The 25,562-nt window shown below is 39.0% G+C and overlaps 1 long non-coding RNA gene across 2 annotated transcripts in view; it reads left to right on the forward strand.

The window, feature by feature from the left end:
• LOC117314477 (uncharacterized) overlaps positions 1–25,562 on the forward strand; it is a 160,729-nt gene that overhangs the window by 42,843 nt on the left and 92,324 nt on the right. The window contains exon 3 of one of the 2 annotated variants that reach the window (XR_012324767.1): positions 1,408–1,523. The exons of the other annotated variant lie outside the window; for it this stretch is intronic. This is a non-coding gene — a long non-coding RNA (uncharacterized lncRNA). The remainder of the gene's footprint in view (positions 1–1,407; positions 1,524–25,562) is intronic. 2 annotated transcript variants of the gene reach the window in all.

Here is a 25,562-nt window from a genome sequence, read left to right on the forward strand (position 1 = left end):
ATCAACTTAGCGATCGCGGCGGACCAAAGTTTGCGAAGATGGGTTTCCCGAAGTGAACACCAATCACAGTTATAAAATGAACCTTGTATTATTCGCTGTTATCCTAGGCAGTGAGACATGGGGTTGACTCCTGGGATGGAAAGCAGCTGTACGTCTGCCCTCTCGCTACCTCACACCCAACCCCACCTCCCCGCACTGTAAACAAAAAGAGGTGAAATTACCTGAGAGGGGATGGGAATATTTGGGTGTATAGGACAGAGAACGTTTAATATCTTGATTCAAATCAATGAACGTCTGAATAAAGCAAATGTATAAAGAGCATGGATGATCACAGAAGGAAAAAAAATTAAATACAGATGATAAAAAAGTTCAAATCAGTGATGAGCCAGTGCATGCAACTTAAGGCAAAAATCAAATGCATATTTTCCTCTTATGAAGTTAGTGAAGTTTTCTTTGGTTTTGGTGGTCAAACCCTATGGTGGTTGGTGAGGGAACAGTGAAATACAACTTACTCGAGGGTTTCCATCTCCTCCTCTCTCTCCGCACCCTCATTCGTGTTATATAACTGTGTTGGTGACAGTGATTCCAGGAACAAAATATTTACTGAGTAATCAGTGTCTCTTTTGGTCCCCAGAATAACAGTTAAAGTAATATAAATGGTAAAATTAACCTCCTTTAATTGTTACTGGGACTGAGGGCCAAAAATTAACCATATTCCTACAGCCCGTGCGCAGCTAGAAACCGCTTGTCTTCCAGGCTTTTGCTCTTACTCTTCATTCTAGGGATTGACTCAGAGATGTTGGAAATCCAGTTTAAACTGGATATGGCTGGGGAAGTGAGAAGGTCATGAGCCTTGACATCAGATGTATTCTGGGTTTAGATTTTACTTCTTATTTCGTGTTGTACATTACAATGTTTTTAAGGATTATATTCATGGTCATTTTTAATTTAAAAACTCAGAAGCAGCAGAAGCAGAAGGTCATTTTTAATTTAAAAACTCAGAAGCAGCAGAAGTGCTTGTGTGATAGATTGTAAGGTGGCTTCATTATTCCCACTGCTTCCTGGGTTTCATGCCTTGGTTGGATCCCCTCCCCTTGAGTACATTTGGGACCTGTGACTTGCTTGTAAACAATAAATACAGCACAGGTGATGGATGCCACTCCTGTAACTACATTACTCTACAAAAGACTTGGTCTTGGTAGCACACTCTCTCTAGAGACTGTCCGTTTTGGCTTGATGAAGTAAGCGTCCATGCTGGGGAAGTCCACGGGGCATGGGGCTGTAGGTGGCCTCTAGGACCAGCCTCTCACCAACAGCCATTAAGAAGCCAGGGCCCTCGGGTTCTACAAGCACAGGGAAATGAATTCTGTTGACCATCTAAGTGACCTTAGAAATGTTCTTCCCCAGTCAAGCCTCCAGATGAGAATGCAGAACAGAGGACACCTTAATTTTGGCTTCGTGAAACCCTAAGCAGAGGACCCAGTGAAGCCATGCCTGGACCCCTGACCCAGCAAAATTGTGAGGTAGTAATTGTGTGTTATTTTAAGCCATTAAATTTGTAGTAACTAATACAACTTGTATGTGTGTTTCAGGTATTCAACATATTAGTACACACAGTGTAGTTCCTTCTTTGATAAACTTTGTGTTAAATATTGCTGTCCTGATGCCTTCTGTTTTTTCTCTTTTACTCCTTCACATACATGTCCCTGCCTAATCTTCACTGCAAAGTCTTCATGAGACAAAAACTAATGAAATGGTGCCCTATGGATTGCCACAGGTCGAGGGCTCTCTGGGACTTCCAACTGCATTTCTTTTTTTTTTTTTTTTTGTGGTACGTGGGCCTCTCACTGTTGTGGCCTCTCCCACCGCGGAGCACAGGCACCGGACACGCAGGCTCAGCAGCCATGGCTCACGGGCTCAGCCGCTCCACGGCATGTGGGATCTTCCCGGACTGGGGCACGAACCCGCGTCCCCTGCATCGGCAGGCGGACTCCCAACCACTGCACCACCAGGGAAGCCCCCAACTGCATTTCTGCTTCAAAGATTGTGTATCTGAGATCCATAGCCTTCATCCCTGCAGGTCCTTTGGGATAGTCTCTTGACTAAACCTCTGTGGCAGGACAGAAACACAGTCAACTCAGGTTGTACAACTCAAGTTGCAACTGCAATGTGAAGAATACTTATGGTAAAGATCTAGGAGCAATTAAGTACTAAACTAGGTCTCATTTAATCTAGTGTACTTGCTTGTTAATTGCCTCTACTTCCAGGTATGAATTCAGCCAGGCTTGCTCACTAACCCCTTCCTTCCTTCCTTTCTTCTTTTTTACCTTCTTTCTTTCTTTCTTCTGTGTTTCTTTCATTTTTTAACCCCTATATAATTCTCCATAGTTCTATTTCTCTATATCACTCATTTTCATTTATTTATTTATTATTTATTTAAAAGTATAGTTGCTGTACAATATTGCATGAGTTATAGGTGCACAATATAGTGATTCACAATTTTTAAGGTTATACTCCATTTATAGTTATTGTAAAATATTGGCTATATTCCCTGTGTTATACAATATATCCTTGTAGCTTAGTTTGTACCTCATAATACCCTACCCTTATATTGCCCCTCACCCCTTCCCTCTCCCCATTGGTAACCACTAGTTTGTTCTCTATATCTGTGAATCTGCTTATTTTTTGTTATATTCACTAGTTTGTTTTATTTTTTTAGATTCCACATTTAGTGATATCATACAGTATTTGTCTTTCTCTATCTGACTTATTTCACTTAGCATAATGCCCTCTAAGTCCATCCACATTGCTGTAAATGGCAACACTTCATTTTTTTTAATGGTGAGTAGTATTCTATTGTATATATATGCCATTTCTTCTTCTTTATCCATTCATCTGTTGATGGACACTTAGGTTGCTTCCATATCTTGTCAATTGTAAATAATGCTGCTATGAACATTGTGGTGCATGTATCTTTTTGAATTAGTGTTTTTGGTTTTTTTGGATGCGTACCCAGGAGCGGAATGCTGGGTCATACGGTAGTTCTATTTCTAGTTTTTTGAGAAACCTCCATAGTATTTTCCATAGTGGCTGCACCAGTTTACATTCCCACCAACAGTGTAGGAGGGTTCCCTTTTCTCCACATCCTTGCCAACATTTGTTATTTATATTCTTTTTAATGATAGGTGGGAGGTGATATCTCATTGAGGTTTTGATTTGCATTTCCCTGATGATTACTTGAAAGCTTTTGCACAGCAAAGCAAACCAACAAGGAAATGAAAAGACAATGTACTGAATGGGAGAAAATATATGCAAATGATATGACTGATAAGGGGTTAATATCCAACATATATAAACAGCTCATTCAACTCAACATAAAAAATCAAACAACCCGGTGAAGAAATGGGGCAGAAAAACTAACTAGACATATTTCCAAAGAGGAAGTGCAGATGGCCAATAGGTACATGAAAAGATGCCTTCATTTTCTTTTTATTAACATAAATTTTTATTATACCAGTAACATATTAATGTAATATCATATATTAGTGTATATTGTGTGACATCAAACTTCATTTGTCAGCTATCTTTTTTAGACCAAAAACTAACTTGGAACTCATTACTTTTTTCATATATATATAAAATATATATGATATATATGATTATATATATATCTGTATGAAATACATATGTATATAATTATTCTTTTAAACTACTTCATGCTATTATGATATTATTAATGTATCACAATGTATTCATCCCTTTAACTATTTAGATTATTTCTGGGGCTTCCCTGGTGGCGCAGTGGTTAAGAATCCACTTGCCAATACAGGGGACACAGGTTTGAGCCCTGGTCCAGGAAGATCCCACATGCCACGGAGCAACTAAGCTCGTGTGCCACAACTACTGAGCCCGTGTGCCACAACTACTGAGCCTGCGCTCTAGAGCCTGTGCTCCATAACAAGAGAAACCACTGCAATGAGAAGCCCACGCACTGCAACGAAGAGTAGCCCCCACTCTCCGCAACTAGAGAAAGCCCGTGCGCAGCAACGAAGACCCAATGCAGCCAAAAATAAATAAATAAAATAAATAAATTTTAAAAAAAAGAACTATTTAGATTATTTCTGATGTTCTGATATAAGCAAATGCTGAGTGCATGATTCCTTTGGCACATGTATGACGATCTCCCTAATGTAGATTAAATACCAGAAGTGAAACTCTGGGTATGTCCATTTTATTTTTATTTTTTATTTTTTGTATTGAGGTGTAATTTACATACATTATATTAATTTCAGGTGTACAACGTAATGATTTAATATTTGTATGTGTTGTGAAATGATCACCCCAATAAGGCTAGTTAACATCTGTCACCATACAGAGTCACAGAATTTTGTTTTCTTGTGATGAGAACTTTTAAAATCTACTCTCTTAACAACTTTCAAATATGCAGTACAGTATTATTACCTGTAGTTGACATGCTGAACATTACGGCGTATATCCATTTTTTTTCTTTTTTTTTTTTTTTTTTTTGGTACACGGGCCTCTCACTGTTGTGGCCTCTCCCGTTGCGGAGCACAGGCTCCGGATGCGCAGGCTCAGCAGCCATGGCTCATGGGCCTAGCCGCTCCGCGGCATGTGGGATCTTCCCAGACCGGGACACGAACCCATGTCCCCTGCATCAGCAGGCGGACTCTCAACCACTGCGCCACCAGGGAAGGCCCCCATTTTAATTTTATTAACTACTGACTAATTGTTCTCCAAAGTGTCTGTGCAGCCCACACTCCTACCAGCTGTGCAGGAGAGAGCTCCTTTCTGCACAGGCCCCACTGACACTTGATATCACCCACTTTAACATTTTTGCTCTAGCTCTCATATTTCTTTTCTCCTTTTTCTCATCCTCTTCATTCTCCTCCTTTTCTCTTCTCTCCCTCTCTTATTTTCCCTGGCTCTTGTTCTCTTTCTCTTGGTTTCCTTTGCTCTTTTGTTTCCTCATCCTCTTTTGGTTTCTTTATTCATAATTTTTTAATTTTGAAAATTTAATTTATAATCTGATTTATTACTTAATGAAGATCACGAAAATATCCTCCAGCAAATGTACATTTACAAAATTATTGTCAAAGGTTGCAGTGTTTTCTACATCATTGTTCCACCATACTTTTAAAAATTGAGGTAAAATACCCATAACATAAAATTAACCATTGTTAAGTGTACAGTTCAGTGGCAGTTAGTACATTGACAGTGTTATGCAACCACCATCTCTATCAAATTCTGAAATATTTTCATAATCCCAAAAGAAATGGGTATGGGTACCCCATATTCATAAAGCAGTTACTCCCCAATTCTCCCTTCTCCTAGCCCCTGACAGCCACTAATCTGATTTTTTCTCTATGGATTTACCTATCTGAATATTTCATATAAATGATTCATACGACATGTGACCTTGTATATCTGGTTTCTTTTACTTTGAATGTTTTTGAGGTTAATCCATGGTGTAGCATGTATCAGTACTTCATTCTTTTTTAATGGCTGAATAATGCTCTATTGAATGGATATGCCACACTTTGTTTATCCATTAACCAGTTGATGAACATTTAGGTAATTTCCATCTCTTGACTAGTGTGACTAGTGCTGCGATGAATATTTGTGTATAAATTTTTGTTTGAATATCTGTTTTCAGTTCTTTTGGGTCTCTACTTAGGAGAGGAATTATTGGGTCATATGGTAATTCTATGTTTAACTTCTTGAGAAACTGCCAATCTGCTTTCCATAACACCTGTACCATTTTACATTCCTACCAGCAGAGGACGAGTGTTCCTGTTTCTCTGCCTTCCTGATGACACTAGCTATTTCTTGTCTTTTTTTTTTGTTTTGATTGTAGCTATCCTAGCAGGTATAAAGTGGTATCTTGTTGTTTTGATTTGCATTTCCCAATGACTAATATGTTGAGCACCTTTTCATGTGTTTGTTGGACATTTGTATATGTTCTTTGGAGAAATGTGTACAAGTGCTTTGCTTATTGTTTTTTATTATTATAATCCTTTTTAAAATTTATTTATTTATTTATTTATTTTTGGCTGCATTGGGTCTTCGTTGCTGAGGGTGGGCTTTCTTTAGTTGTGGTGCACGGGCTTCTCATTGTGGTGGCTTCTCTTGTTGCGGAGCACGGGCTCTAGGCTCACGGGCTTCAGTAGTTGTGGCTCACGGGCTCTACAGTGCAGGCTTAGTAGTTGTGGAGCACAGGCTTAGTTGCTCCGTGGCATGTGGGATCTTCCTGGACCAGGGCTCGAACCCGTATCCCCTGCATTGGCAGGCGGATTTGTAACCACTGCACCACCAGGGAAGCCCCATCCTTTGCTTATTTTTAAATTGGGTTGTTTGTCTTGTTGTTGTTGAGTTGTAAGGGCTCTTCATATATTCTGGATACTGGATGACTCCTATCAGATGTATGATTTTCAAATATTTTCACCCATTCTGTGTGTTGTCTTTTCACTTTCTTGATAGTGTCCTTTGATGCACACGTTTTTAATTTTGATGAAATTTATTTTTTCCTTTGCTGCTTGTGCTTTTGGGGCCATTGCTAGAGTCTATTGCGAAATGCAAGGTTACAAAGATTTACCCCTATGTTTTATTTCCAGAGTATTATGGTTTTAACTCTTACATTGTTGATGTATTTTGAGTAAATTTTTGCATATATTGTGAGATAGAGGCCCAACTTCATTCTTTTGCACATAGACATTCAGTTGTCCAGCATTATTTGTTGAAGAGTTTATTTTTTCCCATTGAGTGGTCTTGGCACCTTTGTTAAAATCAGTTGACCATAGACGTACGGGTAAATTTTTGGATTCTCAAGTCTATTCCGTTGATCTTTATGTCAATACCACATACTGTTTTGATTACTAATAAATTTCTTTTCTGGTAAGTGTTAAAATCAGGAGGTGTAGGTCTTCCAATTTTGTCCTTTTTCAAGTTATTTTTGGCTATTTGGGCTCCATTGAAATTCCATTTGAATTTTATGAACATCGTTTCCATTTCTGCAGAAAGGTCATTGAGGTTTTGATTGGGATTATAATGAATCTGTACATCACTTTGTAGTATTGCCATCTTAACAATGTTAAGTCTTCCAATATATGAACATGGGATATTTTTCATTTATTTAGGTCTTCATTAATTTCTTTCAGCAACGTTTTATAGTTTTCAGTGTACAAATCTTGTACTTTCTTGGTTACATTTATTCCTAACTCTTTTGCTTTCACTCTCCATCTATCCTTTTTCTTTTTCAGTTTTTGTTGTTGTTGTTTTGTCTCAGAAGCTGAACATTTCTCCCGTTTAAATACCAAGTCCAACGAATGGTCAGGAGCATTATTCCTAATAGCCAAGAAGTGGAAACAACCCAAATGTCCATCAACTGATGAATGGGTAAACAAAATTTGGTATATCCATACAATGGAATATTGTTCAGCCATAAAAAGGAATGAAGTGCTGATACATGAAATAACATGGATGAAACTTGAAACCATTATGCTAAGAAGTCAAACACAAAAGGCCACATATTTGCCTTTCCTTTTTGGAGCAATGAAATGATCTGGAATTAGATAATGGTGATTCAACATTGTGAATATGGTAAAAAACCACTGACCTGTACGTTTTAGGAGGGTAAATGTTATGGTATGTGAACTATATCACAATAAAAAAGTCAAAATAAGTTAAAAAAAGAAAAAGCGCATTACACAGCTTTAGGTCAAAGCACTTCTTAGAGTTGTCTAGACTCTACCTCCTTACTCTTCCTGCAATCTTCTCATAGAAAATCTTTGAGCCTCTCTTTTCTGTGCACATGGCAGAATCAAAGCTGTCAGAACTGCTTCCAGAACTGAGAGTGCCAGTGTTTTTTGGTGGATAGAATCCCAGCAGGCCTTAGGGCAGCAGGACCTGGGCTGGTGATTTGGCAGGGGAATTAGGAAACCTCTTGAGGTGCAGTCCAGCAGAGTACCTGTCTTGGCTAGATCTCCATCAGCACCCAAGAAAAACCTGTCATCTCTGTTGCTGTCCGCAATAAGTGCTATGTGGTGTGTCTGTGTTGTTCTTTAGTTTGTTTTTGGCTTTTTTCCTCTGCTTTCCCAAAGCTTTGTGGGTTGTCTCCATTTGAACATGCTCTTAGAGTCAGTCCCTTGAGAGATTGGAGAGCTCCCAGGTTTTAGGTGAAGGTCACGTCTTGGGGAAGAAGTTTGCACCTTTATCCACCCAGAAAACCTTAGTCTTTGTTTAACAGCGGGAATAGCTGCTTGGAGTAGATTGGGGGATCTCTGAGGCATTCAAAATTCTTACGAGTTTAGCGAACACTGATATTCGGAGAGCCTCTGGTTAGTTTAGAATTTCACTGCTTCTGAACATCCACCTTGAGATATTTCCCGAAAGATGGACCATGAACTTCTGTGTGAGGCCCAGACAGTTTTCAAAGTTTCAGTCCTCATCCCAGGATATATCCTTATATTACGTAGGGCAGAAGGCAGAAGATTTAGGTTAGGATAGAGAACTGAATGTTTTGGAAACAATAATACCTAAATTTTTACATCATCAAAAGTAGAGCCTCATTGTTCTTAAATAAATTTTGTTCTGAACAAGACCTAAATTCAAGAAATTCAGTATGTAGCTAAACAACAGTTATTTTTCAAATGGTAAATAAAGCTGATTGATATAAAAATTACAGTTAGATCTAGGCAATATCGTTATGGAGCTGATTAAAGAAAGGTAAACACTGATGTATAAACAAATGAGCAATAACTGACTATGAAATATTCCCATTCCACCTGATCAAATAAAAAAGTATTTGTAGTCAATTATATCTCAATAAAAATTAATTGTAAAGTAAATAAAAATGGGGAAGATTACAAATGAAGAATAACCAATAATAAAGAAATTTATTTAAATATTCACTCATCAAAGATGCAATTCAAATATGCAAGTGTACAATTAAACTCTTTTTAGAATATCAAGACCATTCAAAGAGAATATTCTTCTGTGCATCCTATAAAGAGGGTGTTGCCACATGAGTAGTTATAACTGGAACACAAATCTTAATGTCTGGTCCATGTAAGCAGTTGTTCTCTCTTAGGAAATGGGATGGAGAGCTAACTGTTATCTAACAGCTACTTCTCTACTTTGTGTAAAAGAGGTTCTTAGAAAAAACATGAAGGTGAGCATGTGAGATCCAAGTCAGCATTTGTGACGAGGCCTCACTCTACTCCATCAGAAAAACTCAGCCACAGCCAACCTTTGAGGCCAAGAACCAAATGAGTGGGGTGACCCTGCCATTTATGGGACCTGGGAGGGGCTGAGGTTTTCTTGGCTTGGTTCATGGTAGGGGGCAGAGACCAGAGTTACCCTTTTCTCTCTGTGCTCCTCAAATCACTTCATTGGTTGCAGATCCATTCATTCAACAGATAATTATGAAGTGCCACCATGTGCCAGGCACAGTTAGTTCCGGGCACAAATGGGTGCAAAGCCTTCATTATGGCTCTATGGTACCTAGCCATATGTACCGGGAAAATATACTCAGGAAAAAAGTAGATTAGCCTTTAAATGTATTCTGCCTACATCTCATATTTTTAAATATGGGATTCAAGTGACTTGATATAGTTGCTTTAATGTGTGGGATTAGTGAATAGGACATGTCTCATTTTCTGCCTAATAGGTAATAGTTGGAATTGAGGCACAATGCAAAGAGAAAAATATATTATGTAAAAGTATCTCACAATAGTAAGCCCTATGTTAGGGCTTGTTTTTGCTAAGATTTTAATTAAGAAAACACATTTTAAAATTCAGTAGCCTTAAAGGATTTTTATTTATTTATTTTCTTAATATTTATGTATGTAAGTATGTATTTATTATTGAGATAACATTGGTTTATAACATTATTTAAGTTTCATGTGTACGACATTATATTTCTACTTCTGCATACTCTACAGCTTGCTCATCACCATACAGCTGACCCCCTTTACCCATTTCACCCTCCCCCTACCTCTTCCCCTCTGGTAACCATTACTCTGTTCCTTAGAGGATTTTTAAATCACAAATTATCTCTGGGTTCCAGAAGGGAGAATTAGTGTTCAGAGTTAGGAGAAAAATGGAAATTTGCTGAAAATTTGTTGCTGAAAAGTAGAAACACAAACCAACTAAAGTGAAGAGAAAACAAGAGGATAGAAGTATGGATTCCTCTGTAAGGACTTTGCATTTTGTATTGACTATTTTTTAATATTATACTACATTCTAAACACAATTCTATTAAGAAATTGTAGGTGAAAACTTTATTGTTTAGATGTGTTGGTCTTTTAAAATTATGTCTTTCATAAAGCTTAGTAGAATGTTTATATCAGTATCATCTTTAATAAGTTAGAAGACTGAAAATTATGGAACTAAAAAGGTTAGTAGACCTTTACAGAAGGTCATCAAAATGAAGTGTGGCTTAAGCACAAACTCTAAACAGTTCTAAAAGTAGACAGATAATTTTACCGTTAGCCTGGTGATGAGGTGTGGTAGGCCACTGTTGAATTTTCAGATTAACAGAGCCCACAGGGGCCTTATAAATCTAGAGGCTTATCGTTCATGTTAATTTTTGTAAGTTCTTCTTAGGTTTTAATATTAACCATACCTCTGCGGCTGTAATCAAGGTGATAAGATGATCTGGCTGAGGGACTTCCCTGGTGGTCCAGTTGTTAAGATTCCACGCTCCCAATGCAGGGGGGCCGGGTTTGTTCGCTGGACAGGGAACTAGATCCTGCATGCTGTAACTAAGAGCCCACATGCCGCAACTAAAGACCCCTCATGTTGCAACGAAGATCCCGCAAGCCACAACTAAGACCCGGCACAACTAAATAAATAAATAAATATTTAAAAAAGAAAAGATGATCTAGCTGATTTTGATGTTCCTGAATCATTAGATTTTTTAGCCTTTTTTTTTTTTTTTAAAGAAAGGGAAAAGAAAATATCTGACTCTTTAAAAGTACCATACTGGGGACTTCCCTGGTGGCGCAGTAGTTAAGAATCCGCCTGCCAATGCAGGGGACACAGGTTTAAGCCCTGTTCTGGGAAGATCCTACATTCCACGGAGCAACTAAGCCCATGCGCCACAACTACTGAGCCTGCGCTCTAGAGCCCGCGAGACACAACTACTGAGTCCGCATGCCACAACTACTGAAGCCCGCGTACCTAGAGCCCATGCTCCACAACAAGAGAAGGCACTGCAATAAGAAGCCCACACATCTCAATGAAGAGTAGCCCCCGCTCGCTGCAACTAGAGAAAGCCCACGCACAGCAACGAAGACCCAACGCAGCCAAATAAATAAAATAAATATATAAGTAAATTTTAAAATTTATAAAAAAAAAAGTGTCATACTGTATTGGACCTGGAGGAAGTGTCAAGTAATTCCTGTCCGGATTGCTTTCAATAAGTGAGATGCAAATTAAGTCCTTAGCACAGCATTTGGCACATAAGCTATCTCATTATTATTGTTACTATTATCCATATCATAGACTATTATATAGCTGAGTTTTATAAGGAAAAGATATACTATATAGTAAATACATGATCTTTTAAAAATTTATTATTTATGTATGGCTGTGTCGGGTCTTAGTTGAGGCATGCAGGATCTTCGTTGAGGCATGCGGGATCTTTCGTTGTGGCACGTGGGCTTCTCTCTAATTCTGTGTGCAGGTTTTCTCTTCTCTAGTTGTGGCACGCAGACTCCAGGGTGCGTGGGCTCTGTAGTTTGCAGCACGCAGGCTCTCTAGTTGAGGCCCGCGAGCTCAGTAGTTGTGGCCCGCGGGCCCAGCTGCCCTGCGGCATGTGGAATCCTAGTTCCCTGACCAGGGATCGAACCCGCGTCCCCTGCGCCGTAAGGTGGATTCTTTACCACTGGACCACCAGGGAAATCCCTTCTTTTTTTTAAATTGAAGTAGAGTTGATTTACAATGTTGTGTTAGTTTCTGGTGTACAGCAAAGTGATTCCGTTATACATACATATACATATTCTTTTTAATATTCTTTTCTATTATGGTGTATTACAGGATACTGAATATAGTTCCCCGTGCTATACAGTAGGACCTCATTGTTTATCTGATCTTCTCTATATTGTTTATCTTATTTTATACACTTTTCAGTTTTTTCCTTTTCTGTATTAACTATATTGTATGTATAATCAGGAAAAAAAGCAATTAAAAGAAAAAGAACCCTTTAGAAAGAGCAAGGCCGCAAGAAAGGATCTGACTTTATTGTGGACCAGGGATTTGAGTAATTGGTCTCTTTCACAGGCCTGTTTATACAGAGGTATTGGCTGGTCTGGTGACCACAGGTATATGGCACGGGCCATCAGGAACATTCCCCTGATTACACCCTATTACGCCCCACCCCCCGGGCCCTGTGCGCTTCCTCTAGGCCAGGGGTAGGCACGGATACTCACTGTTGGCCGTGGAGCCGGTGCCCTTGGGGCTGCCTCTCCAGCAAAAGTGCCTGTGGAGCCGTCACCTTTCCCATGAATCTGGTGTCTGGGCCTCATTTCCCCATCATTAAATGAGAAGACAGTAATGTCAGGTTCCCCTTTAGAGAAGCATTCTAGGAATCAGCTGAGTAGTATCTGTAACTAGCTGGTGGGTGAAATCTCTCTAGCTTTGCTCCATTTATTAGTGATGTCCAGGGTGGGTTCCTAGAACTGTGGATGGAAAGGACTCTTGGGAGGCCCCCATCCAGCCCCTCTTCAAGGAAGGCTGCAACCAAGCCACGCAGACTGCCAGGATGCTTCTTCCCTGGCTTCCCTGCATAATTTATTTATGGCTCGAAAACCCAGCAGAGTCAGTAATGTCCTATCTCTCTTTATATCTTTCCACTCTTAAACTGCATCCCTATTGGGACTATTTTCAAACGGGTTCCTTAGTCTTTGGACTTCCTCCAACTTCTCTGCATTCAATGCGAGAAGCTCTAAACTCAACCTTTCCTCTAATAGATGCTAAGTAGTCTTTCTTGAGCAGAGTAAAGGACAATTTGTATCCTTCAATGTCGTACAAAAGTTATTCTCGGCAGAGGGAGCATGTGGAGGGAAATTGGGGGCTTTGGTGAGCTGAGATCAAAATTCTGCTCCACAGCCCACCTGCCAGAGACCACAGGCGAGTCAGTTATTTGCTTTGCCTCAGTCCTTAGAAGGTGAGAAAGGAATACATACTAATACTTCATAAGGCCACTGTGAAGAGTAAATGAGATAGTATATATAAACTGCTAGGTTTATGTTGTGCATGTTTTTTTCGTACAAAACTGGCTTAAGTACAAGTCAGTTTCTTCATCTGGTGTTCAGCAGAAGAAATGTCATCTGCTCCAAAGCTGGAGAAAAAAGTGACTATAGTGGGGCTTCCCTGGTGGCGCAGTGGTTGAGAGTCCGCCTGCCGATGTAGGGGACACGGGTTCGTGCCCCGGTCTGGGAGGATCCCACATGCCATGGAGCGGCTGGGCCCATGAGCCATGGCTGCTGAGCCTGCGCATCCGGAGCCTGTGCCGCAACGGGAGAGGCCACAAGAGTGAGAGGCCCGCGTACCGCAAAAAAAAAAAAAAAAAAAAAGAGAAAAAAAAAAAGTAACTATAGTGGATTTACTGACAAACAGAACTATCCTGTGCTCTAAGAGATGTTCAAGAGTAATTTTAACTATGTTTAATGTTTGCCTTAAATGCTGATTTTAAAACCAAGCTCTATGATAAGATCCAACTTCCTTGAGTAAGCGTTTACCTTACAATTTTATAGTTCTCAGCAGTTTACACTGCAGTTCCGACAAGTCAATTTTTAAAGCTTAGTGATTTTGGAATCATTGGCCCAAAGATAGATAACCTAACACTCATAGTCCTCACGAGGGGATAGCTTAATTTTGAAATATCTCCTTTAATTCCCAGAAATCCCTGTGAAATAAGAGAAAAAAACATACATGAGCAATGTTTGAAGTAGTCAGTGCATAAGAGATAAAAGGTATATCTCCAGCTTTGTAGGACAGAGTAAAAACTCTGTTGCAAATGAGACAAAATCCCACAGATTCAATAACAAATAAATGAAGAAAAAAACCCCAAACCTTAGCATGTTTCCCATATGTGCATCAAGATAAATAACAGATAACAACCGCTTTTAATATAATAGATGAGACACTGTTCTAAGCAAATTGCATGTATTAGATATTTAACCCTCCTATGAATTTATGGACAAGTATTGTTTCCATCCTCACCTTCTAGGTAAGGAAGCTCAGGCATGGAGAGATTAAGTAATTTTTGCAGGTTTTACGGCACACGTGGCAGAGCTGGATTCAAATGCAGGCAGAGGGTTCCAAGAGGCCACACCTTCTGCCCCTGTACCACCTGCTTCTCTTGAGTGTCGCTGGCTGGGAACTGCTGGCACAGCCCAGTCTTTATCCCTAATGGGGAAGCAGTTGTAGTACAGGACTTAAATGCACATATTTTGGTGTCTAAAAGATTCCTCTTTTAATCCTTGCTCCACCACTTAGTGGAGAAGCAGGAAGGGAAGTGATTGCCTTCCCTGCTCCCTCCATCTCAAACCCTGGCTGGTAAAGAAACTGAGATCTAAAGGATTTCGATATTTAAAATAGAAATCAGGTTCTATACCCAAACACTGAGTTGTTTTGCCACCTCTGAGTCAGCTTGCCGTAGTCAAATCATCATACATTCAGAAAGCTTCCTATACGTCAGCTGTCTCAGATGCACTAAGTGGTGTCTGGTTGTCTTGTTGTTGCTGTTTTTAATAATCTACTAAGTATACGTGGATAAGGCAGTGTGAATTACGGAGAAAGTTAGTGTAGTAACACTTTGAGTTCACAGTAATTCAAATAAGATAAATTGTTACTATTTTTCTCTGATTTGGTGCCTAACCTTCATTATCACTTGAAGTGTAAGTATTACAGTGATTTAATAGTTAAGCAGCTAGTAGGTATGGTTACCACTTGTTGAATACTTACTTTGCGCTGGGAGCTTTACTTAAATTATGTCATTCAATTTCTCAGTGAGGTTGGTAAGTATCTTTACCCCTCATTGTTGATGGGACATTGAGGTATAAAGCAGTCTCCAGCAATTAGCTTCAGTTCCCATTATAACCTAGAGTGATGGAGGCAGTGTTAAAACTGAATCATTCTGATGCCCTCGTGTGCATATTTACCACAATTTTCTACTGCTTCCCAAAGAATAAAGGCAAGGCTATGTTTATAGCTTCTGACTTGCTACACTACAGCTTTAAAGGTCAGTATCTGTGGAATGTGTATTCTTTTTTAACATCTTTATTGGAGTATAATTGCTTTACAATGTTTTGTTAGTTTCTGCTGTATAACAAAGTGAATCAGCTATACATATACATATATCCCAATATCTCCTCCCTCTTGCATCTCCCTCCCACCCTCCCTATCCCACCCCTCTAGGTGGTCACAAAGCACTGAGCTAATCTCCCTGTGCTATGCCGCTGCTTCCCACTAGCTATCTATTTTACATTTGGTAATGTATATATGTCCATGCCGCTCTCTCACTTCGTCCCAGCTTACCCTTCCCTCTCTCTATGTCCTCAAGTCCATTCTCTACATCTGCGTCTTTATTCCTGTCCTGCCCCTAGGTTCTTAAGAACCAGTTTTTTTTTTTTGATTCCATATATATGTGTTAGCATACGGTATTTGTTTTTCTCTTTCAAACTTACTTCACTCTGTATGACAGACTCTAGGTCCATCCACCTCACTACAAATAACTCAATTTCGTTTCTTTTTATGGCTAATATTCCATTGTATATATGTGCCACATCTTCTTTATCCATTCATCTGTCGATGGACACTTAGGTGGCTTCCATGTCCTGGCTATTGTAAATAGCGCTGCAATGAACATTATGGTACATGACTCTTTTTGAATTATGGTTTTCTCAGGGTATATGCCCAACACTGGGATTGCTCGGTCATAGTTCTATTTTTAGTTTTTTAAGGAACCTCCATACTGTTCTCCATAGCGGCTGTATCAATTTACATTCCCCCTTGCAGAGCAAGAGGGTTCCCTTTTCGCCACACCCTCTCCAGCATTTATTGTTAGTAGATTTTTTGATGATGGCCATTCTGACCAGTGTGAGGTGGTACCTCATTGTAGTTTTCATTTGCATTTCTCTAATGATTAGTGATGTTGAGCATCCTTTCATGTGTTTGTTGGCAATCAGTATATCTTCTTTGGAGAAATGTCTATTTTGGTCTTCTGGCCATTTTTTTTTTTTCTGCCCATTTTTGAATTGGGTTGTTTGTTTTTTTTGATTTGAGCTCCATGAGGTGCTTGTATATTTTGGAGATTAAACCTTTGTCAGTAGTTTCATTTGCAAATATTTTCTTCCATTCTGAGGGCCTTCTTTTCGTCTTTTTTATGGTTTCCTAGGCTATGCAAAAGCTTTTAAGTTTCATTAGGTCCCATTTGTTTCTTTTTGTTTTTATTTCCATTTCTCTAGGAGGTGGGTCAAAAAGGATCTTGCTGTGATTTATGTCATAGGTTGTTCTGCCTATGTTTTCCTCTAAGAGTTTTATAGTGTCTGGCCTTATATTTAGGTCTTTTATCCATTTAGAGTTTATTTTTGTGTATGGTGTTACGGAATGTTCTAATTTCATTCCTTCACATGTAGCTGTCCACTTTACCCAGCACCACTTATTGAAGAGGCTGTCTTTTCTCCATTGTATGTTCTTGCCTCCATTATCAAAAATAAGGTGATCAAAGATAATATATGTGTGTGGGTTTATCTCTGGGCTTTCTATCCTATACCATTGATCTATATTTCTGTTCTTGTGCCAGTACCATACTGTCTTGATTACTGTACCTTTGTAGTATTGTCTGAAGTCCAGGAGCCTGATTCCTCCCACTCCGTTTTTCGTTCTCAAGATTGCTTTGGCTATTCGGGGTCTTTTGTGTTTCCATACAAATTGTGCAATTTTTTGTTCTGGTTCTGTGAAAAATGCCAGTGGTAGTTTGATAGGGATTGCATTGAATCTGTAGATTGCTTTCGGTAGTATAGTCATTTTCACAATGTTGATTCTTCCAATCCAAGAACATGGTATATCTCTCCATCTGTTTGTATCATCTTTAATTTCTTTCATCAGTGTGTTATAGTTTTCTACATACAGGTCTTTTGTTTCCTTAGGTAGGTTTATTCCTAGGTATTTTATTCTTGTTGTTGCAGTGGTAAATGGGAGTGTTTTCTTAATTTCTCTTCCTGATTTTTCATCATTAGTGTATAGGAATGCAAGAGATTTCTGTGCATTAATTTTGTATCCTGCTGCTTTACCAAATTCATTGATTAGCTCTAGTAGTTTTCTGGTAGCATCTTTAGGATTCTCTATGTATAGTATCATGTCATCTGCAAACAGTGACAGCTGTACTTCTTCTTTTCCGATTTGGATTCCTTTTATTTCTTTTTCTTCTCTGATTGCTGTGGCTAAAGCTTCCAAAACTATGTTGAATAATAGTGGTGTCTAGTTCCTGATCTTAGTGGAAATTGTTTCAGAGTTTCACCATTGAGAATGATGTTGGCTGGGAGTTTGTCATATATGGCCTTTATTATGTTGAGGAAAGTTCCCTCTATGCCTACTTTCTGGATGGTTTTTATCATAAATATGTGTTGAATTTTCTTGAAGGCTTTTTCTGCATCTTTTGAGATGATCATGTGGTTTTTCTCCTTCAGTTTGTTAACATGGTGTATCACATTGATTGATTTGCGTATATTGAAGAATCCTTGCATTCCTGGGATAAACCCCACTTGACCATGGTGTATAATCCTTTTTTTTTTTTTACATCTTTATTGGAATATAATTGCTTTACAATGGTCTGTTAGTTTCTGCTTTATAACAAAGTGAATCAGTTTTACACATACATATGTTCCCATATCTCTTCCGTCCTGCATCTCCCTCCCTCCCACCCTCCCTATCCCACCCCTCTAGGTGGTCACAAAGTACTGAGTTCCTCTCCCTGTGCTATGCGGCTGCTTCCCACTAGCTATCTATTTCACGTTTGGTACTGTATATATGTCCATGCCACTTTCTCACTTTGTCACAGCTTACCCTTCCCCCTCCCCATATCCTCAAGTCCATTCTTTAGTAGGTCTGTGTCTTTCTTCCTGTCTTACCCCTAGGTTCTTCATGACATTTTTTTTTCTCTTAGATTCCATATATATGTGTTAGCATACGGTATTTGTCTTTCTCTTTCTGACTAACTTCACTCTGTATGACAGACTCTAGGTCCATCCACCTCACTACGAATAACTCAATTTAGTTTCTTTTTATGGCTAAGTAATATTCCATTGTATATATATGCCACATCTTCTTTATCCATTCATCCGATGATGGACACGTAGGTTGTTTCCATCTCCTGGCTATTGTAAATAGAGCTGCAATGAACATTGTGGTACGGGACTCTGTTTGAATTATGGTTTTCTCAGGGTGTATGCCCAGTAGTGGGACTGCTGGGTCATATGGTAGTTCTATTTGTAGTTTTTTAAGGAACCTCCATACTGTTCTCCACAGTGGCTGTATCAATTTACATTCCCACCAACAGTGCAAGAGGGTTCCCTTTTCGCCACACCCTCTCCAGCATTTATTGTTTCTAGATTTTTTGATGATGGCCGTTCTGACTGGTGTGAGATGATATATCATTGTAGTTTTGATTTGCTTTTCTCTAATGATTAGTGATGTTGAGCATTCTTTCATGTGTTTGTTGGCAGTCTGCATATCTTCTTTGGAGAAATGTCTATTTAGGTCTTCTGCCCATTTTTGGATTACGTTGTTTGTTTTTTTGTTATTAAGCTGCATGAGCTGCTTGTAAATTTTGGAGATTAATCCTTTGTCAGTTGCTTCATTTGCAAATGTTTTCTCTCATTCTGAGGGTTGTCTTTTGGTCTTGTTTATGGTTTCCTTTGCTGTGCAAAAGCTTTTAAGTTTCATTAGGTCCCATTTGTTTCTTTTTGTTTTTATTTCCATTTCTCTAGGAGGTGGGTCAAAAAGGACCTTGCTGTGATTTATGTCATAGAGTGTTCTGCTATGTTTTCCTCTAAGAGTTAGATGGTGTCTGGCCTTACATTTAGGTCTTTACTCCATTTTGAGCTTATTTTTGTGTATGGTGTTAGGGAGTGATCTAATCTCATACTTTTACATGTAGCTGTCCAGTTTTCCCAGCACCACTTACTGAAGAGGCTGTCCTTTCTCCACTGTACATTCCTGCCTCCTTTATCAAAGATAAGGTGACCAGATGTGCTGGGTTTATCTCTGGGCTTTCTATCCTGTTCCATTGATCTATCTTTCTGTGTTTGTGCCAGTACCATATTGTCGTGATTACTGTAGCTTTGTAGTATAGTCTGAAGTCAGGGAGCCTGATTCCTCCAGCTCCGTTTTTCTTTCTCAAGATTGCTTTGGCTATTCAGGGTCTTTTGTGTTTCCATACAAATTGTGCAATTTTTTGTTCTAGTTCTGTGAAAAATGCCAGTGGTAGTTTGATAGGGATTGCACTTAATCTGTAGATTGCTTTGGGTAGTATAGTCATTTTCACAATGTTGATTCTTCCAATCCAAGAACATGTATATCTCTCTATCTATCTGTGTCATCTTTAATTTCTTTCATCAGTGTCTTATAATTTTCTGCACACAGGTCTTTTGTCTCCTTAGGTAGGTTTATTCCTAGATATTTTATTCTTTTTGTTGCAATGGTAAATGGGAGTGTTTTCTTGATTTCACTTTCAGATTTTTCATCATTAGTGTATAGGAATGCAAGAGATTTCTGGTCATTAATTTTGTATCCTGCTGCTTTACCAAATTCATTGATTAGCTCTTGTAGTTTTCTGGTAGCATCTTTAGGATTCTCTATGTATAGTATCATGTCATCTGCAAACAGTGACAGCTTTACGTCTTCTTTTCCAAATTGGATTCCTTTCATTTCCTTTTCTTCTCTGATTGCTGTGGCTAAAGCTTCCAAAACTATGTTGAATAAGAGTGGTGAGAGTGGGAAACCTTGTCTTGTTCCTGATCTTAGTGGAAATGCTTTCAGCTTTTCACCATTGAGGACGATGTTGGCTGTGGGTTTGTCATATATGGCCTTTATTATGTTGAGGAAAGTTCCCTCTGTGCCTACTTTCTGCAGGGTTTTTATCATAAATTGGTGTTGAATTTTGTCAAAAGCTTTCTCTTCATCTATTGAGATGATCATATGGTTCTTCTCCTTCAATTTGTTAACATGATGTATCACACTGATTGATTTGCGTATATTGAAGAATCCTTGCATTCCTGGAATAAACCCCACTTGATCATGGTATATGATCCGTTTCATGTGCTGTTGGATTCTGTTTGCTAGTATTTTGTTGAGGATTTTTGCATCTATGTTCATCAGTGATATTGGCCTGTAGTTTTCTTTCTTTGTGACATCCTTGTCTGGTTTTGGTATCTGGGTGATGGTGGCCTCGTAGAATGAGTTTGGGAGTGTTCCTCCCTCTGCTATATTTTGGAAAAGTTTGAGAAGGATAGGTGTTAGCTCTTCTCTAAATGTTTGATAGAATTCGCCTGTGAATCCATCTGGTCCTGGGCTTTTGGTTGTTGGAAGATTTTAATCACAGTTTCAATTTCAGTGCTTGTGATTGGTCTGTTCATATGTTCTATTTCTTCCTGATTCAGTCTTGACAGGTTGTGCATTTCTAAGAATTTGTCCATTTCTTCCAGGTAGTCCGTTTTATTGGCATACAGTTGATTGTAGTAATCTCTCATGGTCCATTGTATTTCTGCAGTGTCAGTTGTAACTTCTCCTTTTTCACTTCTAATTCTTTGATTTCAGTCTTCTCCCTTTTTTTATTGATGAGTCTGACTAATGTTTTATCAATATTGTTTATCTTCCTAAAGAACCAGCTTTTAGTTTTATTGGTCTTTACTATTGTTTCCTTCATTTCTTTTTCATTTACTTCTGATCTGGTCTTTATGATTTCTTTCCTTCTGCTAACTTTGGGTTTTTTGTTCTTCTTTTTCTAATTGCTTAAGGTGTAAGTTTAGGTTCTTTATTTGAGATTTTTCTTGTTTCTTGAGGTAGGATTGTGTTGCTATAAACTTCCCACTTAGAACTGCTTTTGATGCATCCGATAGGTTTTGGGTCGTCATGTTTTCATTGTAATTTTTTGTAAGTATTTTTTGATTCCCTCTTTGATTTCTTCAGTGATCTCTTGGTTATTTAATAGTGTATTGTTTAGCCTCCACGTGTTTGTATTTTTTACAGTTTTTTTCCTGTAATTGATATCTAGTTTCATAATGTTGTGGTCAGAAAAGATACTTGATATGATCTCAATTTCTGCAGTTTACCAAGGCTTGATTCTGACCTAAGATATAATCTATCCTGGAGAATGTTCCATGAGCAAATGTGAAGAAAGTGTATTCTGTTGTTTTTGGATGGAATGTCCTATAAATATCAGTTAGGTCATGTGTCATTTAAAGCTTGTGTTTCCTTATTTATTTTCATTTTGGATGATCTGTCCATTGGTGAAAGTGGGGTGTTAAAGTCCCCTACTCTGATTGTGTTACTGTCGATTTCCCCTTTTATGGCTGTTAGCATTTGCCTTATGTATTGAGGTGCTCCTATGTTGGGTGCATTAATCTTTACAATTGTTATATCTTCTTCTTGGATTGATCCCTTGATCATTTTGTAGTGTCCTTCTTTGTCTCTTGTAATAGCCTTTATTTTAAAGTCTATTTTGTCTAGTATGAGAATTGCTACTTCAGCTTCCTTTTGATTTCCATTTGCATGGAATATGTTTTTCCACCCCCTCACTTTCAGTCTCTATGTGTCCCTAGGTCTGAAGGGGGTCTCTTGTAGACAACATATATACTGGTCTTGTTTTTGTATCCATTCAGCCAGTCTATGCCTTTTGGTTGGAGCATTTAATCCATTTACATTTAAGGTAATTATTGATATGTATGTTCCTATTACCATTTTCTTAATTGTTTTGGGTTTGTTATTGCAGGTCTTTTCCTTCTCTTGTGTTTCCTTCCTAGAGAAGTTCCTTTAGCATTTGTTGTAAAGCTGGCTTGGTGGTGCTGAATTCTCTTAGCTTTTGCTTGTCTGTAAAGTTTGTAATTTCTCCATCATATCTGAATGAGATCCTTGCTGGGTAGAGTAATCTTGGTTGCAGGTTTTTCCCTTTCATCAACTTAAATATGTCCTGCCACTCCCTTGTGGCTTGCAGAGTTTTTGCTGAAAGATCAGCTGTTAACCTTATGGGGATTCCCTTGTGTGTTATTTGTTGTTTTTCCCTTGCTCCTTTTAATATGTTTTCTTTGTATTTGATAGTTTGATTAATATGTGTCTTGGCATGTTTCTCCTTGGATTTATCCTGTATGGGACTCTCTGTGCTTCCTGGATTGGATTGACTATTTCCTTTCCCATATTAGGGAAGTTTTCAACTATAATCTCTTCAAATATTTTCTCAGTCCCTTTCTTTTTTCTTCTTCTTCTGGGACCCCTATAATTCATATGTTGGTCTTTTTAATGTTGTCCAAGAGGCCTCTGAGATTGTCCTCAATTCTTTTCATTCTTTTTTCTTTATTCTACTCTGTGGTAGTTACTTCCACTATTTTATCTTCCAGGTAACTTATCCGTTCTTCTGCCTCAGTTATTCTGCTATTGATTCCTTCTAGAGAGTTTTTAATTTCATTTATTCTCTTGTTCATCATTATTTGTTTGCTCTTTAGTTCTTCTAGGTCCTTGTTAAACATTTCTTATATTTTCTCTATTCTATTTCCAAGATTTTGGATCATCTTTACTATCTTTACTCTGAATTCTTTTTCAGGTAGACTGCCTATTTTCTGTTCATTTGTTTGGTCTGGTGGGTTTTTACTTTACTCCTTCATCTGCTTCGTATTTCTCTGTCTTCTCATTTGGCTTAACTTACTGTGTTTGGGATCTCCTTTTCACCAGCTGCAGGTTTGCAGTTCCCGTTGTTTTTGGTGTCTGCCCGCAGTGGGTACAGTTGGTTCAGTAGGTTGTGTGTGCTTCCTGGTGGAGGGGACTGGTCCTGTGTTCTGGTGGATGAGGCTGGATCTTGTCTTTCTGGTGGGCAGGACCGTGTCCGGTGGTGTGTTTTGGGGGTGTCAGTGAACTTATTATGATTTTAGGCAGCCCCTCTGCTAATGCGTGGTGGTGTGTTCTTGTCTTGCTAGTTGTTTGGCATGGGGTGTCCAGCACTGGAGCTGCTGGTTGTTGAGTGGAGCTGGGTCTCAGCATTGAGAAGGAGATCTCTGGGAGAGCTCTCGCCGATTGATACTACGTGTGGCTGGGACGTCTCTGATGGTCCAATGTCCTGAGCTTGGCTCTCCCACCTCAGAGGCTCAGGCCTGACACCCGGCCGGAGCACTAAGGCCCTGTCCTCCACACGGCTGGAGGATGGGCAAGTCAGAAAGGAATCAGGTTTTCGGCTCTTGGATAGTGGCTGACTTGGGATTGGGGCTCCACAGCTCTGCCTCAGTGGTTGGCCTGGAATATGTATTTAATAACCAGTTTTTTACAAAATGTGCATAGTTGTTGATCCCCTGCATCTCAAAATTTATCTCTAATCTGGTAATTCCATACTCTTATCCTCACTAAAAAATCTTCAAACTGAAAAAACAAAATGTCTCTCTCAAAAACTATTATGCAGAAAGGAAGGAAAATCAACTGATGCTTTGTTCAAATGTGGACAAAATATTAGCTGTGATTAACTCAACCACTGGCTCTGAGTTATTTCACAGTAACAAGGACAAAAATTCTTGGCTCTGTTAATCACATTCGGATGAAACATCAAGTTTTATAGAAATTATCCCCATATCGCTGCTTCTTTCTGGCACGTTAGTACAACTAATTCATCAGCAGAATGAGCAAGCCATTCTTGCAACAGACCAGAGCTTCCTTTGATGAAACAGAGCCACCACAAGCTGTTCTCCGGAACCTGGGAAAGGATTGTATTAGTCAGTGTTGTACATGTTTTGCTTTTGAATTCATTTGGCCACCAGTGATCATAATAGCTGTTCAAGGCAATAGGAAACCTAGTTACAGAACATTAGTGCCAGGTTCTTGCTGGTTTGTTTTTCAAATATGCTATTTCTAAGTTACCTAATTAACTTAGACACATACACATTCACATACCATTTCAGGCCATATGAATTTCTTCATTGTGTGACCTGTTCACTAACCAAAATGGATGATTGAGAGAAGTAAGCACAAATGAGCCAATCCACAGTGGAAATGGGAATCAAAGCAACTGATCTGAACTTGGGAGGCTCCTGTTTCCCCTCCATCTCAAAGGCACATACACACATGGGTCAGATCTGGTTGCCGTGTGTGTAGACAGTGAACAGCAATTCTCTACCAGTACTGAGCTGACAAAGGAGACCCAGAGAGCAAAGGTGGTTGGTAAGGAGTGGTAAGAGTGCTGTCCCTCCCTCCAGTTTTTCAAGAAACACCAATTCCCTCTTGAGCAAAACAACAACAAGATAAACCAACCCCCCCCCCCCCCGCCACCAGAACTTGTCACCATGTATATAGCTCTATGACACATTTCCTTTTAGGAATATCTCCTACAGCTAGGTAATAAAATATATATGGTACATGATTTCCCGATGAATTGGGCTTATTAGTTTAAAGAGTAAATTGATCTTTGGGACCACGGTGGAGAGGTCCTTTCTGGAAGCTGTAATAACATTTCTGAGCTATAAGGATTGGTTCCTATGGACTAGGGTTGACTAAATTGTACACTTGTGTTCTAGGAGGGATGGGAGGACTTGGCCAGAGTCACAACAGGAGGGTATGAGAAGCTGAGCTATTACAGTTGTAGGTAGGAAAGAGGTGGACCTAGGGACTTAAATATACTCAAATGTAAAATTGTCTTTCAGAGGGTCCTAGGTGTAAAATCCTTGAATTAATCCTACTTAAACGATGTAGAAAAACAAACATCTACCAGACAAAGGAAAAGTCATGAAAATTCATCTAAACAGCTAAAAAACAGAATGTGTAGACTCCCTCTCAACTGTGGCTTTTTTTAATCCACCCATGATGGCTGGTTATTCAGTTCCTTTGGCATTCATTCCAAAAACATCTTTTGTTTCTTGATCTGCACAGAGAAGTCAATTTGCAATGACAAACTGACATGTTAAATGTTAAACACGAATCTCAAATTTAACTGAAATTATTTCATGCCGCCATGAAGCATAATAATCCATTATTTTGTTTTGTCTTGACTATGGAAGGGCAAAAGAAGCAGAACTTTAAATTAAAAAATAAAAAAGCTCATAAACTCCTTTTACCTTGTCAAAGGCATAGGGAGGATGGAGATTGAGTATTTCCATTTAGTGTTTGAGCTACTTGAGAAGATAAATTGGGTGAGACCACACAGAAAAATCCTCATTATTTTGTGCCCTTTGGACATGCTGTGGCTCCCTCCCAGGAGCTCACACCATGCCCCTTCTGAATTAACTGAAGTGACTGAGTTTATGCCAAAATATGCTCTGAGTAACATGTCCCCACAGAGACGGCTGTGC

The sequence above is a fragment of the Tursiops truncatus genome, chromosome 12, assembly GCF_011762595.2.
Source record: "Tursiops truncatus isolate mTurTru1 chromosome 12, mTurTru1.mat.Y, whole genome shotgun sequence".
NCBI classification, from domain to species: domain Eukaryota; kingdom Metazoa; phylum Chordata; class Mammalia; order Artiodactyla; family Delphinidae; genus Tursiops; species Tursiops truncatus.